This window comes from Vanellus vanellus (assembly GCF_965231255.1).
Source record: "Vanellus vanellus genome assembly, chromosome: 1".
NCBI classification, from domain to species: domain Eukaryota; kingdom Metazoa; phylum Chordata; class Aves; order Charadriiformes; family Charadriidae; genus Vanellus; species Vanellus vanellus.
In genome coordinates, this window is record NC_138905.1 from 57,164,408 (window position 1) to 57,179,010 (window position 14,603).

The 14,603-nt window shown below is 42.5% G+C and overlaps 1 protein-coding gene across 2 annotated transcripts in view; it reads right to left on the reverse strand.

Annotated features, from left to right (window-relative positions):
- The window catches only part of TNRC6B (trinucleotide repeat containing adaptor 6B), a 138,445-nt gene extending 129,531 nt beyond the window's left edge, over positions 1–8,914 (reverse strand). For both annotated transcript variants that reach the window (XM_082485490.1, XM_082485488.1), the window contains exon 1: positions 8,799–8,914. The gene's annotated coding sequence lies outside the window, so the exon portion shown is untranslated. The remainder of the gene's footprint in view (positions 1–8,798) is intronic.
- Positions 8,915–14,603: the final 5,689 nt, after the last annotated feature.

Below are 14,603 nucleotides of genomic sequence, written 5' to 3' on the forward strand. Positions count from 1 at the left end.
AAATGAGTGTTCCATATTTATCACATTTCTAATCATTAATAACTGAGTTTTTTTGTTTTATACAAAAACATTTTGACTTCCTACTAACATGATTACATATGCAGAGTAGTCCAAGATCTTAACACATTACTGTCAAAGAAAACAAATACTGAGTTGTTAAGCAAATAATTCTAAACTATAATTACAAACACCAACTTTCAATATAACCAGCTGCCAAGTTCAGCTTCATCAATATTTATAGCTAGACATCAGTCTGAATTGTATTTTTTCAGCTATTTAGGCACCTCAGAAAGGAACAGGAAACTAACTTTCAAAAACCTGCTCTATATTGAATGTTTTTTCAATCTTCAAAGAAATGAGGGAATACACCCATTTTTAAAATTCCTTTCTTTTTAATTTAAAAACAAAATTAACGTTATTAGTGATACAATCCTAGTCTTCAACACTGTAATCTCTGATAAACACACTGAGTTAGACCTACCTAATGTGGAATTACTTGCAAGAAGAGTTTTGGACCTGCTCAAGCATGTGTGAGGTCAGTGCCCTAAATTTTCAGTCTTTTGTGTTTTGGCACAAAACAGTTTTTCAACATTCACATCTAATTTCCTCTGAAAGTGGCATTTAGAAGATAGGTAACCAATCTTTACTATTTCTACCAAAAATATACAAGTCAGCCTTTAGACTACCAACCCGCAATACGTGACAACTGATTTTAACAGTCAAGCTCTCCCACCATACCTAAAAACCCAACTCTTTAAATTGCTCCTAGGTTTGAATGTTTTTCACTTTTATATGTTAGGTTTTGTCCATGCTTTATTCAACCTGAAACTGTAGTAATAAAAATTCCTAGTTACTTTTTTGAGTTAAAACTTTGCAAAGCTAAAGTTACTTTTAGTTTATTTACATACCCAGCTGAAGAAGGGGCAAGTTAAGCTGATATATAGTATCCATACACAAGAGAATACCAGTTTATCTAGTTACCTAAATTGGTGAAAGTAACATTATCCAGCGTTGGGTAAGTACAGGGTTAGAGCTGGAGACAGAACAGACCAATTATGTCACTTTATTCTTGCCCTGAGGCCACCACTATGTTACGCTGTCAGGAGTGTTTTCCATTGCTTATTAGCCAATGTTAAAAGTATTTGATACAATGGGACTTCTACTTTTTTTCCCCTGAGACACTTCTCCACAAGCTAATTTACTTTTCAATCAACAGGAAGTCTTTATCAATTTGAATCCATTTTCTGCCATACATGAATAGCCAAGAACAGGTAAAATAAAGAAAGTTGGCCTTTGAATATGAAAGACCCAGGGGACTTAACTTCCAACAAAAGAGAAGATTATCCGTCAATTTTGCTTGCTTCTGCGTGTACTCAAAAATTAAAAAGGCCAAGGAAAGAAAGTTATAGACAGCTAACTTACTGCAACTGTGTATTTTAAAATGTGAGTGAAAAAGCCTAGGTGTGCAGTAAAAAAATATTTTTCCCCCTGTCAAGTACCATTCAGCAAAGTGAATGCCATCAGAAATGTAGGTAACACCCTAACCGTTTATTAAATAGAATAGAAACAGTGAAAAACAACTAAAATCTGCACGTTCCTCATGCTGTCACCACACTAATCACAGAAAGTAGATGAGTAGATCCTGAAGCACCCAAACATTTATCCAAGCAAAAAGCACAGCTAAATTAAAATAAATAAAAAAAAAAAACAAAAACAAAAAACCACACCTTGATTTAAACCTTAGTATCTCACTTTGTTTTGAAAGGCTAGGAAATACATGAGTTGCGCCTGTATAAAATCACCATAAAAAGAGACACTTAATATGAGGAGCAGGGGAATACTATTATAAAGACCATATCTACCTTGAAAAACTTCCCAAAGTGAGAAAAAAAAAAAATCAAAAAAATATTAAATATTGATTTTTTTTTTTGCAATGTCAATGAAATTGTCCTGTATCTTGATGAACAGTCCCAAGCAAGCACTGTGGCTTGATTCTTTTTCATTCTTGTTCTCCTTATCAAAAAAAGAGACTCATCTGCATTTTTAATTGCAAGAATAGACATCTGGTACAATGCAATTAAGATCCAACAGGGCAGAATCTTAGCCATTTGACAAACAGAAAAAGTTAGAAAGATAATTTGAAACAAGTTCTTCTCAGAACCCAAATACATGCGGAAGGATATGAATTTAAATTACAATGGTTGTAGTAGTGAAACTTCCTGTGTGGACATACATTTGTACCAAAGTGCCCTTTTATTAACTTCTTACTTAGTAGTTTAAGTTGAACTTTAAAAAAAACCCAACACATACCCAAACACAAATTTCAGAATAAGCATGTTCCTGAAACAGAGTTAAACCACCACATTCACAGCAATATAAGAATAATACTGTTACAATCACACAAACATATCCTAGACAATCACACACAAACAATCACACATAAAAATCCTAGAGAGGGTCACAAAGAAGGAACCTAAAAACCATAAAAGTAGCTGACAATGTTGTAAAGCAACTACTTCATGCACCATGTATCATAGCCTTCTTAAAGTGATTTTCAGCTGCCTCAGGTCAAGGATGGATCATAACTCATTTTGGAGTGAAGTATATTTTGGTTTCTGTAAGAAGCTGGGGTGAGGAGACACATTCCCCTCCTGTATCTCAGACGCAAAATTTTTTAATCAAAAATTTATACTAATGCTTTAAGTTTGTATTAAAGACATGGCTCCTCAAGCTAGCTGCACCCACTAATATTATTAACTTACAGATTCTTAAGTCACAGCATGCAAGCAACAGAAGCCTCAGACATTTGAAATAGTGTTTCACTGTATTAGTAAATAATCTGAATGTATAGGTGATTTAACCTTCTACAAAAATCTAACTTCTGGAAAAAACTTTTAAATCACACAGTTATGGTACTGCTGTATAAAAAAGCAGATTCTACTGTTGCCTGTAGTGAGAAGATAAAATATACTCTATGGCATTTCAATCATCTTCAGAAAGAGTCATCAAATTATTTCTAAAGATCCAAAAAATGTCCCAGGAGAGAAGTAAAATGTTTTCAAATGTACAAGCAAAGAGCTGGACAACCTGCGTCTCTTCAGCCACACATAGCTCATAAGACATCCAAGTTTATAACTAGACCATGCTGACACAGGGTTGCTGGGTAATTTATAACTCCTGGCTGTAAGAAGCAGCAAGACAAGAGGGCCTACTCCTATTAACATTGGTGGATCGCCCTAGGGCCAAAGCATGTTTGGTCCACAGCAGACTGGCAAGTCCCTGGAGAGTTACTTCTGTCTCCTAGAGGTGAACCTCTTTCCTACCATGCAAGTGATACAGCCATCAGATTTTTGCAGAGAGTTCACAGGGCCAGGAAAGTCGGTAACGACTGCCTTAGAGCAGCCCAGATGTTTCTCAGTTCTGATCATGTGCAGACTGAATAGACCAGTCTTAAAACAAGAATGCTGGCACACAGCTTTACAAACATTTAGCTTCTTGATTTAAAATCATACTTTCAATTTAACTTGTGAAACTTTCTCACGAAACCTGCATTTGCCACATGAAGAACACATTAGAGAACTGCAAGGCACAACCAATGTTTGCTGTAAGAAAAAAAGAGATACTCAAGAAGGAAAAAAACCTGCAACCCTAGGACACAGGATGATCAGGGGAATAGGAAAAAGCACTTTCAACTAGCAAAATAGAGGCTAGAACCTGAAAATCTCAAAACTTCACAGAAGAAAGGTAACAATATTCATAAGAACTACATTCTTTGTAGACCGCTGCCAAATCAAACGGCAAAAAAGAACAGATTTCTCCTAATACAGAACAGACTTCACTACCAAAAAAATGAATACACTGCTGAAAAACCCTTTGTCGGGTTGTTTTTCATTACAGTACTTTTATAATGCTGTTGAGAGCTAAAATGAAATTATAAAAATTAAATGCAAGTAAAAACATTGAGTCTTACTTTGCTACTCATTTAGATGGCTTAGAGGGCTTCCCCGCACACATGCAACATGATATTATTGTATCACCTTTTGCCTAATCCTCTGTCAGGCTATCTAAAATTATCAACTCTGTGTTTTGCAACTTTGCTTCTTATCCTTTCATCCGCTAATTAGCTTTTCAGCCTTCAGTCTTCTGCCCAACAGGGTCAAAATATATTGACAACCAGTTTATACTTAACACGTTTATTCTGACTGGTGTCCTATAGCATGCAGCATGAATGCTGCCTTATAGTACCCCCCTTATGTCCTGACAGGCAGTATGTTTCTCCGCAGACCTAAAAGCTAAACTGGGTCAGAGCTACTTTCAAATCCATTTTGTCCTTTTAAATAGATATTTAAAAGTTTTTAGACAGTGGAAGTCTCAGAACATCAATTTTCTTCCTAGATTTTTTCATGAAGGAACTATTGTGTTTTTTCTAATCCACAGACATTAAATCAGGAAATACATGCAAGATATCTGATTTCAGAACTACTAAAGCTGGCAAGGCCCAGAAACGCAATCCGTACTGCCTAGCTGAAACTGGAAAAGGTCATCTCCATAGCTCACTACATGGTAAACACGGAGAACATCCAAACTCAAACCACAACCCTTACACTGATGAAAACTTAAAAACCTCAGAACATTCCCCTACAACATGCAAACCATAATAAGTGCAAAACCACCCTCTTTCTCTTACTGCTATAAGGCGGCAAAGGGAAAAATTATTTAACATACTCACTGCCTACTGCTCTAAAGAAGGAAAAAAAAAATACACCAATTCTTTGCAGCAAAGTGTGCTTACTTTCCTGAAAAAAAAAGTGCAATGCAAAGAAGCTATGAACAGTAAGGCAGAGAAATGTAAGCAAGTATAAGAGTTCTACTATCCGCTGAAAGTGACAGGGAACAGCAGCCAGAATATCCTGATTATTATTACCCTAGTCACCTCACAAGCAGAAATACCAACAGGCAACTACTTGTCTGACAGTGACAGCTGGCTCAAGTACCAAAAAGCACCCCTATTTTTATTAGCAGAGAGTAGCAGAAAGCTTAGTTTGGATTCACGAGAAATTAAAACCAATTCTTCAGTGCCTGTTACACACAGTTTGCTGAAAGAACAAGCAAACTTGCGTATGTATTTTATCTGAAATGGGAGAAAAACAGTAAATGTTAAGCTAAGCAAGACTATCAGCAAGAATCCATGTCTTATTCTACCACACCTGGTCAAACAAATAGAAATATATGTTACTGTTTGCTCAACATCTCTGTGTTAAGTTTTTGCTATTAGAACTGAAGACTAACATTATCTTGCTCTTCTTTTCACAAGACAGTATAACATTTCACAAGTAAAATTTCTGAAAACGCAATAAACAGATCATTAAAATCCAGATTCGGAGATAATTCAGGTGCACACATTTTATAAGCACCGAGGTGACAGAAAACTTTTAAGCTAAAAGAAAATCACTGGTTCGTACTTGCTAGTATCATGTACTTCCCACTTACCTATGTGGCTAAATATGTTTAATTTATCCTATGAAGGCAAACAATGCCAGCTCTTCACAATTTACTGATCCAGAAGTCATACACAGAAAAAGGCTGAGTGAAAAATAAAATCTAATAATAAAGAAATGAATAGCTGTAAGCTGTAAGGTACACTGTAAGTAGTGCAGAATTTGCAAATCTTCAGTACAGACAGAATTTGTGAATCTAATAGCTGCACTAAAGAGCAATTACTGAGGAAAGCCATTGCAAAGAAGCTGGAGAATGACTGTTAATCATTATTATTACTATTACTGCACAAACCAGACAATATCTATGTGTAAAGAGACACTCTAGAGAAAATAAACACGATAATGGCAATAAGTGACCAGAACAAGAGACTTTGCATTCAAGTATTCTGCAGAAAATGGAGAATAAAGTAACTGAACCATTAAGTAGACTATTAATAAACTCATTCAAGACAATAACTAAGCTCCTTAGACTTATTTTATGATCTCCAGTTCATACTGCTTCATTGTAAATCCAATCTCTTCTGTGAGCAGAAATACACCAGCTTTACTGGAGGAAAAACCCCAACAAAAAAAAACACTCGAAAACCCAAGAGAACAAACCCCATTTGAACATACTTTCAAACAACTTATTCTATAACAGTCCTCCAATTCTTTCTATCATTCTGGATGCAGCTATTCATCCCATTGTTCTAGATGCAGCTATCCCTATATATGATATATATTATGCATTACTTCTGCAAAAAAAAAAATTCTTTCCAATTTCATACTTCCTACAACAGAAGGCAGATCTAAGGTAAAATACGCTACCTCAGACTACACAAAATTCTCTTCCTGAAGTGCTCTCTTCTTCAAGTCATCTTCCAACATCAAATTTTAATGATCAAACACTCATCACCAAGCAAAGCCATGACACACATTCTAACTACATGTTTTATTGGACTATTCAGTCACACAACCTCTGGTAGATGAAGCTTTTTTTTTTTTTTGATTCACAGCTTCAAGGTTTTTATTTCCAAACATTTGAGCTTATTATTTAAGTGAAAGCTTAGATTTCCAGCTAAACTTGCAGCTATACAGAAACTGGAGAAATGCACCAATTCATAAGGCTGCCTAATCAAGAGACACTGACTGGTTTATAATTAATTTTTTTCCAGTACTTCCACATTACAGGATTGAAGTGATTCCCTTTACTAAGCATCCTGATAACAACATTATGAGAAAACAGAAACCAAAACCAAGTTCACAAGAGGAGCATGCACATTAGAATTTTACCTATTAGCACTGAAACTTCTGAGCTAATTCTATACATATGTGCAGTTTTACATGAAATTGTATATTCATGAAACATTTACATGCAACATAGCTAACCAAGATGAAAGTCAAAGGTATAATGATAACCTCACCTGTTTCTTACAGAGACAGATCTCCCTGTGTCTTGTGCCCCCCAGAATTTCACAGCAGAAAAGCTAACACACTTACTACAGCTCTGGGCTCCATTCCCTCTTCCTCAGCCTCAACTTGTTGCAGGGTGATTTCTTCATTGCAGACTTGACTAGTTTTACCTACAACTTAGTTACACACAGGTGAAAAGTCACCCTTACAAAGCACTCCCCGAGCTACATCTACACGGTTGTTCCTGCACTAACCATGGATCACGTAGAAAAACTTGACCTTATCTTTAAATTCAGGACCTCAGGTAACACAGCAGATGAGAGCTTTTACCTTGCTTCTCAACAGCACGCATGTTCCAAGGAATCTGTACCATTACAGAGTCACTATAGGAAAGGAGGGAATTGTTGAGCATCTTCAGTGTAGACTAACTGCAAAGATGCCTGAATTCATGTACTTATTTAATTACGCTGACGATGCAAACCCAAGCTGTTACCTGTACAATGCTTGTAGCAGAAACTAAGATCTGATTCACCTGCATAGCAATATTACTAGAAACTAGTAAAACAGATCATTCAAATATGGAACCATACAAACCCCAAAGATCTACCTACTACTTCTTAGAAGATTCATAGTTTTTGTAGAGGATGAAAATGTGACACTGAAACCTAACAAGTCATGATTTAAAAAAAAATAGTTATGGACTGTAAAAAAAGTTAACTTAATGGAGAGATATCGAAACAAATATTCTTAAGGTTAGCAAAATGTTGAACATGGAAAAGTGAAGTACCGTTTACAGCAGTAAGCATGGCTACTTTAGCTAGGAAAACACTTTGTTGGAACTTGGTTTTATTAAACAAGCCTCAGCTCTATCCTGTAGTAGATACTCTTACATGCATTTTCATAAAGCAGATCTGAGCTTGCAAGATACCATGCTACCAGCAGCGTTATCCATAGCCAGTGAAGAAACAAACATTCGCTCATTTTGCTACAAACAGCTCAGGAAACTTTTTTGGGGGGAGTGTTTTTTGGTTTTCGTTTTGTTTTATTTTTTTCCTTTCCCTTTCCCGCCCGGGACACACCTCTGAGCACGGTCACTCCTCCCACCCACATACACACATTTTAACTAGCATCATGTTCAACACATCCAGTGCGGTTTGTAGTGGTGGTATCAACATAACCTCAGGACTGTCCCCACGCCACACAAAAGCGCTTTTCTCCCCAGCCACAAGAAGGCTCCTCGGAGTCTTTTCTGCCGTTGTACATTTTGTCCGGCCTGGGGCGAACGGCCGGGGGGGGGGCTCTTCCCCGGGTTCTGCAGCCAGCCGAGCGCACGGCGCCGCGCACCACGGAGACGGGCAGCGGCCTCGGGGCCGCCCGCGCGTCCCGCCGGGGCCCTGTCGGGAAAACCGGAGAGGGCGACGGAGAGGGGGGCGGGGAGGGGGCACCCGCGCCGGCGGAGCGCAGCCGCGGCGGGGGACGGCCACACGTGAGGCGGGCGGCGGGGAGGGGGCGGCGCGAGCCCGGCTCTGCCCCGGGACAGGCGCTCGCCGGGGCGGAGGCGAGGGGAGCGGGAGCAGAAGCAGTAACAGCCCCGGGGCCGTTGGGGCAGCGCCCTTGAGCCGCCGCTCGGGGCCCCTCCCGCCGGCCCTCCCCCCCCCCCATCTCCCTCCCTCCCCCCGGCCCACCTCCTCCCCCCATCTCCCTCCCTTCCCCGTCCCGAGGCACCGCAGCTCGGGGAGGGGGCGCGCGCGCTCGGCGCCAAAGGCCCCCTCACCGGCAGCGCGAGGGTCCAGAAGGCGGGAAGGGCCCTGAGGGAGGCTGGCACCCCGCCCCCCCGCCCCGGTCCGCCCGGTGTGGGGTGGGGGTGGGGAACGGGGGACGACGAGGGGGGGCCTGTCCCGCACTCACCGCTGAGGCGCCGCCGACGGTGCGCTGAACCCCCTTCTTCTCAGTGCCGGGGGCGGCTCCGCCCGCCCGCCCGCCCGGGAAACACGAACCCAGGAAACAAACGCGAAGGAGCTGCGAAGAACGGGCCCCCCTCCTCCAAAAACCCCACCGGAAAAAAAAAAAAAAAAAAAAAAACTTTCCTCGCCGCCGTCTCCCTCCCCCGAGGAGTACGAACCCAAACACACCGAGACACGCCCCCGCACCGCCCCTCGCACCGCCCATTGGACGGCGCCCCGCAGACCCTCACGCTAATTGGTCGCTCTACCTGCTCGTCTTCTCCCACCGCTCCCCTTTCCGCCCCTACACGCTGCCCATTGGGAAGGGCCTCAGGGATCTCTCCGCCCATTAGCCACAGACCACGTCAATCACAGCAGAACATCCGCCTCTCAGCGCTTCCAATTGGGCTGTCGCGTAAATACACCCTCACTGATTGGCTGCACTTGCTGACTATCATCGGGTAACATTGCCCCCTTCTCAACCCTCACTGGCTCCCACCCCTTCTTCCTTTCTGCCAGTTGGCTGCGAGATTTGCCCCTTAAATGGGGCACCCGCTCCCCGGCCCCTACTTGCCCCGCCCTTTCGCGCTACGGATTGGGTTGCGGTTTGCAACCTCGAACACTATTGGAGAAGGGATGTGCCCGTTACACCATAACAGGGCGAAGACTCGCCCACTGAGCTGCTCTCCTTGGCGGCCTCTTCGCGGCTGCGCTGAGGCCCTCCTCAGCCGAGGTGGGAGGGGAGGGCTACGTCAGTGTGCCTACTTCATTTACCGGCCCCAAGGGTGGGGCGCCGTGACGGGCACACGCGATAATGAGTACGGCCGCAGCTGTGGCCGCTCAGCGGCGACAGGCGGCGCCGCCGCGGAACGGCAACAACGCCATACTCTCTACCGACCTCAACGACATTTACCCCTTGCTCCGCCCCTCCCTTCACGGACCCGCCCACCCTGAAACAGCTATTGGGCAGGACAGATGTCAGTCGTGGGGCTCGCGAGGCCATTGGCGGAAGGCCCTCGCCTCCGCAGCCAACTGGCAACCGCCCCCGATGTCACCCGCCGGATGACACAGCAACCGTAGGCGAGGGGGAGGAGTGGCCGCGCGGTGAGGGGAAGGGAAGGACGTGGCTTTGATTGGTTAATTTCACTGTCAATCTCCCTGGAGCACGGGGGGGGGGGCGGGGAGGGAGGTGCTGGGCCGCGCGAAGGGGACGGCAGGGCGGGGCGATGCTGCGTGCCTGCCGGCCCCCACGTGGCCCGGGCAGTTCCGCACGTGATGGGGGCTCGCGAGGCGCTGCAGCGGCCGTTGGAGGTGGGGAGGGAGGAGTCCAGTCAAAACGGCTGAGGGCGGCAGTGCGGTTGTCCCCTTCACTCCGCCTCGTGTGACGCCGTCTGCCTCCGCACACGGAACGCGGCGCGGTGGGCTGGGGGGAGGGAGGGTTATGGTCCACCTCTCTCCTACCGACCTTGGTGTTCCCTCAGGGCTCGCCTTCAGCTGGGGAGGCTGGTTCCCGGTGGCCTCAAGGCAGCCTGAGGGTGGCCAGCGATCCGGGCTCGCTGGATTACCCAGCCGACACGTATTTTATGTTTCACGGGTGGAATCTGGGCTTCGTTAGGGCTGAGAGGAGTTCAGCCATCAGCGTCCACGAAGCGGCGTTTTGCTTTTCGTGCTTTTGAGAGCTGGCAGTGGTTTCCTTTGAAACAAGGCCTGAGGCCTTGCAGGTTGCAACACTCCCTGCAGCTTGGTTCAGAGTATCTACAGTCCCTTTGTTGTGCAGGCTCTGTGGGCCAAGAATTATTTTACAATTTTCAGATGGAAGTTGTGAATTAGCAATCAGGAAAACCTGTGAAAAATGGTTTTGCTGTGACTACAATACCATTCATAAATGTAATTGTTAAAAATAAACACTCATCTTGTGTATCTATGGAGCGGGTTGAGCCAGAAACAGAGCTGTGAGGATGGGGCAGTGGGAGACTGAGGAACTGAAAACCTTTTTTTTTCTGACCTGGAAACCCTTTCCTGGGAGACAATGGGGGTGAGGTGCAGCAGTGTTAGCCCAGGGCTGGAAGGGTCTGGAGAGCAGGCATAGGGCAGCGCTGCTGGATCTCAGAAAGGCAAGGAAGAAAACTGGAGATGCATAAGCAGGACCCACATGGGACAAAGAAGGGTTTAGGATTAGCAGAGCAGAAGAGTGTGGACAGAGGAGCATATAAATCTCTGAAACTGACAGGGAGAGAAAGCAGTGAGAGGAATATATGGAACAACAGAAGCATGTGTGGAGGATAAACTAGGAGGAGAGAAGGTATTCTTGCTTGTACCAAATTCCTGTGCTCATTCTTGTTCTCCTTATTCCCCAGTATTTTTAAAGACTGCTGTTATCTTAATGGCTGTCACTTCCTGACCTCACCCAGGGCTCCATGCCAATGCAATGTTTTCATTTGATCTGCTCTGGAGAATCCTGTTACAACCTGGTCAAGAGAATAGTGGGGCAGCTGAAAATACCGTTTTGGTGCTGAACAGAGAACTATAGAGATGTGATGTATGTGACATATGAATGAACAAGTCTATGGGTGTTCAGTGAAAACACAGTCTGTCTTGGAAGAGCCATAGAGCCCTTCACAGGTTAGTCATCATCAGAAGGGACAGCTGCCAGCATAGAAAAACATTGTGCGCTGCTGGCACAGACAGCAGACAAAATCCACATGAACTCAGGCTACACAAGTCAGTAAACGGCGCTGAATCTTTTGATGCCTTCCCCGTTCAGTAATCATAATTGATTTTTACGTTGATTGGTGGGGGAAAAAGCGCCATAAACATGAATAAGCCTTTATACTGGGTAATGTACATACTTGTTACTGTAGTGCTTTAAGGAATGCAAAAGGCACTGTATAAATCAATATGAAATAGTAGTATAAACTGGGGATGCACCTTGCCTCTGTTCCTCATTCTTTATTCACTGAGCAGGAACTGTCTGTATCCTGTCTATATCCACTTGTATTTTTCTTGGTGTGAGCAGAAATCACTAATATACCGAGAATAGAGGTTGCACACACTGGGAGAGAAGGATTTGTCCTTGATGCTGACCTTGTCTTTGCCATAAGTAAAAAAAAAAAAAAAAATCATTTCCCTGTTTAGATTCTCTTTCCCCTTATTGGTGTTCTTTTGCAGGTTTTCCTTCATATGTTTTGCTCAGGGTTTTGGTGCACATTTAGCAGGACACGGAAAGCAAGGTGAAGCAATATGATTTATTTTGCGTAAGCCTAGGAAACCAGACATTTTCATTTCAGTAGAGCAAAAGATACCATGCTCCATTGTCCCTGTAGTTTCACACTACAGAACAAATTGGAACTGTAGAAAGCAAGCAGATTTTGTTGGTTTGTTTGAAATTATAATGGATGACTTGGAAGTTCCCACCTGGGTTCACTTGTGGATTTGGGGGGATCACAGCTCCCAGGCTAGTTTTTGGCTCTCATAAAGCCCAAACTCTTATGAACAAAATAGTTCTTCCTATTTTTTTCATACCTCCCACATTGCCACTTCTGTCCAATAATGGGACCGGGTGGGCTGGTGAAATTGCATTTTTCCATCCACTGGATGTCAGTGTTACACTACCGCTGTGGTGCATTTCCAGGTGCTGGGAAAAGTTTGAGGTGAGGACTTTTGGAAGATCTTTCCTCTGTGGTGGACAAGTGACATGAAAGACCACTGAAGGTCGGGGAAACGGTCTCCCTGCGGTATGAATGTGCTCCCTTTGGCTTCTGCAGAAGCAGGCTGGGACCCTGCCTGCAAATGTCTTGAAGTATCAAACCTCGCAGGGACTGTAGCCTGAGAGAGAGTTGGATGCTTCAGTGTTGGGGTGAATTCCACAACCTTTTAACTATTCCAAGCCTGCCTCCTTATGCCATGAAAATACACAGCCTCTTCTTTTCTTTAAAAAAAGTTTACTTGTGATATTAGAGAGATAAATAATACTGTACCTGACAGGGTTACAGTACAGGAAAAGACTGCGTGAAGGGACTTGTCTAAACCAACAAGGAGTGCTGCTGTCTTGGGACAATTCTGAATGCAGGAATGAGAGGGGACAAACCACTAGTAGCAGCTTGGATACCTGGAGTTGAAAGTCCGTGATTTTTAGCTCTGACACTGGTTTATTATTTCCAACAGTGCTGTAACATCTTTTTTAGAGGCTTACTGTTTTTTTTTAAATTAATGTACCTGAATGCACTTTGGATAGTCAGCCACTAAAAGCTACTGACACTGAAAAATAGTCTTTGCTAACCCTGTCTTTTTTCTGCTTCAGACACTTTAAGCAGCAGCTATCTAATGGGCGCAGAAAATAACCAGTTAGTTACCTGCGTTTCAGTTAAGAGATCTGGGAAAGCCACAGTAAAATGCATGCTGATGCTCTTTGTGGTGCATTATGTTTAAGTGTTTTGGTATGAAATGTGGCGTTTAATGTGATATAATGCTGTACTTTATCTGTGGCTGAAAAGCAGGCAGCACTGGAAAAGATGGCTGTTGTTAGAAAGATGATTTGTAAAAAAGTAATAAAATAATTTATGTTCTCTTGTTATATATAAAGACAGGCTGATTAGGTTATTCTCTTGTTTATTTCTTTCCCCTGGAAGCTGCTTTTTTATCTATCCTTTTCCTAGAAGACTTCAGTGAAGTTTGAGCAGGCATATGACATCAAAGTACCAAAGGAATAAAACATGAATATTTGGAATAATTATGATTTAAAATACCAATTATCCTTACTTAAAAGTATTTATCCTAATAATTACTTTCAGAAAAGATACCCGCTAAGGATTTGGCATTTCCTGTTCCTTCAACTGAGCGGTGAGATTTCTCAACCATTCTCTTGCATCCTTCACATAGCTTTTCAGGGAACAAGCAAGAGAGAGAGGAAGTAATACTTCGTATGCCTGGGGGCTATAAAAATGGGGATAGGAAAAAGGAATTTGTATTTAAAATAGAGAAAAGCAGATATCAACCCAATTAATTTTTCCTTTCTAGGTCACCTATAACAACAGATAACAAACAAAAAAGAGCAATTTAAGGAAAAAAGGAAGTAATGAATACTAGAATTACATGAAATAGCAGGAGGAAATTAGGGAGATAATGTCAAATGTAATTTTCAAATTTGTCTGTTGGTCAGGTGATTAGTCCTAACATTCCTGCTTTACAAAACAATGTGAAAATATATCCTTAATGACTGTTAGTGTTCAGGATCTAAGCTTTAAGTCCCAGTCAGACATCTTCACATCTATAACTGTTCTTAATATAATAGGCTTATTTTGACATTTTCTATTTTTATGTGTCATACCCAGGAAAGACACGCAGTTGCAATAGAAACAAGAACAGTTTATGCATGTCTCGGGCAAAGTGCTTAGCAGAAGTTTCAGTTTGTTGCGTTGTTGTGTTCACATAATACTGTTGGAAGGAAAAGGGGAAAAGAGAAGTTTGTCAGCCCACAGCTAAAGGGAAAAAATTACCAATATGATGGCAATGGTCTTAAATAGAGAACAACTTATAATAGTATTTTGGTTTGGTCTTTTCCTGGAGGCAAAATTAAAACAATGCTTCATTACCATTATTTGAAGCTATTTTAAATATTGCCATTTTCAGCAAAACAATGTTAACATGTGGGGTTTTTTTAATAGAAAAAAGGCAATTAGGAAAATGTTTTGAATATTACTGTATTCTTTTACCCAAACAGTCTTTTTTGTCCATTTTTTCACTATGTTGGCAGAGAAAGATGCCTGCTTTG